This window comes from Pteropus alecto, unplaced genomic scaffold (genome assembly GCF_000325575.1).
Source record: "Pteropus alecto unplaced genomic scaffold, ASM32557v1 scaffold20, whole genome shotgun sequence".
NCBI classification, from domain to species: Eukaryota; Metazoa; Chordata; class Mammalia; order Chiroptera; family Pteropodidae; genus Pteropus; species Pteropus alecto.
Window position 1 is genome coordinate 28,441,214 of NW_006436298.1, and position 2,134 is coordinate 28,443,347.

At 33.0% G+C, this 2,134-nt stretch overlaps 1 protein-coding gene and 1 pseudogene across 1 annotated transcript in view; one reads left to right on the forward strand and one right to left on the reverse strand.

Annotated features, from left to right (window-relative positions):
* Window positions 1-2,134, reverse strand: part of ST8SIA4 (ST8 alpha-N-acetyl-neuraminide alpha-2,8-sialyltransferase 4) — an 82,108-nt gene that overhangs the window by 8,970 nt on the left and 71,004 nt on the right. The window lies entirely within an intron of this gene.
* LOC112480851 lies at window positions 1,389-1,507 on the forward strand (annotated as a pseudogene).

The window sequence follows — 2,134 nt, forward strand, 5'->3', positions numbered from 1 at the left end:
TAGGAAAATAGAATTTTGCTGAGAAGTGAAAAAAATTAAACAAAAATAAACAGAGGACTCCTTTAGCTTTTATTTACCATCTCAGAAACCTGAATGAAATTTAAATGGATGACATCAAAAGTAGATTATATGCTAGTTAGATTTTGGTGAAAGAGAATTTTTAAAATAATTGGCTATGACCAAAATGAAGTAGATATAATGCCACAAGTTTTAATGACCTTGTCTTTTAACCTAATTGAATTTTGAAAGACAACTGAAATTTATAATCTAAACTGCCAGAATGAGGAAGTGGTGACGTCCAAAAGGTGAAGCACTGGAAACATAGGAGGGGGACGGTCTTTTAAAGCATGATGAAGGAATTCAATGAGGTTAATGCTAAAGTGCCTTTTGTGTGATCCTTCTTATGAGATCAGATTGCTTTTTGAAAATCTTACATTTTTCCTATTAAGATTAAAAGGAAGTAGTGAAATTATTTATGATGATGTGGAGTCCTATAAAAAAAGAAAGAATTAAAAGCAAGTGGGGGTAAGCTATCCTAAAGCTTAGCAAAAATGAGTTAGATATTGGAAGATGAAAATGATAATGGCGTTTTACCCATGCAAATTTTTTTCATTACATAAACATTTATTCCAAAGAAGCACTTATCGATTACACTTCCACATTCCCCAGCCAACATAAGAACAGTTTCCCAATAAAACTCCATTTTACTATAATAACAAAATGCAAACAACTCTTCTAATGGCCTGATGATCTTATTTTAGCTTGATTTAGACCATTTTCAAATGTATATGCCCAGATTCCATCAATAAGTCAGGTTACATTAACCTTCCAGATAGGAGTTGTGCTAAAATCTATTTTAAGAGAAGTAAAGCCCAACAAATGTGATCTATAATCCATTCAATAATGTAAAATGCTTGCTAGCAAAGTGTACAAACAACATTAGCCCAAATCAGAATTCTTCTCAAAGCCCAGTGAAGGAATGGAATCAAGATATCCATAAGCAAGTTTAAACTAGTTCTTTAAAGCTTTCCCAGCAAGTTTCAAAATAATAGCATAAGAAGAAGTTAGTCAAAGTTAGGTCTTTATTCTCTACTTTTATTCCTGCCATAAAGGATGTGATGTTGAAGGGACTGCCCATTTAGACAATTGCCTTGTCGTTGGCATAAATTTATCACTCAGTAAAGTGCTTTCTATGAGCATATAAGTTGAGAAAGGGGCTTCCAGCTAAGAGAAAAGCAGTGAAGGAACATTGCTGAGGCAATACCAAGAATGCAAACTTTGGGATCTGAATTATATTCCAAAGCTACCTGTCACTAGAACTACTACGGCTATAATTCTGCTCCACGAGATTAATTAGAGGATAATTTAAAATCTTTATTTAAATTTTGGTTTACGGCCATGCTACCCTAAACAAGCCTGATCCCGTCTGATCTTGAAAGCTAAGCAGGGTCAGGTCTGGTTAGTACTTGGATGGGAGACCACCTAGGAAGACCAGGTGCTATAGGTGTAAAAAATAAAAAAGGGATTGTAAGCTGACAAGTTCCTTGCAATGTGTAAGGTCAACCAAGGCATTATTTGCCTAAAAAACAATAATAATAAATAAATAAATTTTGAAGGGCTCTAAAATGATATATAATGTTTTTTATTAAATTGGATGTTAATAAATACTTGTTTTTATCCCCCTCTAAATGTCAGTCTTTTCTGATGAAAGACCAACCTAATGGAACCAATGCTAATTTTCCTCCCTTTTCTCTTTTTTAAGTCTTACTTAATGCTAATCTCTTCAAAATATTTTTAAGAAGAATCACTAAATATATAAATTACGTTTAAAAAATAGTTGCTTAACAAGGTAAAGAGAGAACCATCCAAATAAGAAAATATATTTGCAAGCAATATCTCAAATAAGGGCCTAATATTCAAAATATACAAAGAAATCATACAACTCAATAACAACAAAAAAACAAATGATCCAATCAAAAATGAGCAGAGGACCTGAACAGACACCTCTCCCTAGAGGACATACAAATGGCCCACAAACATATGAAAAAATGCTCAACATCACTAGCTATTAGGGAAATGCAAATCAAAACCACAGTGAGATACCATCTCACACCTGTTAGAATAGCTATAATCA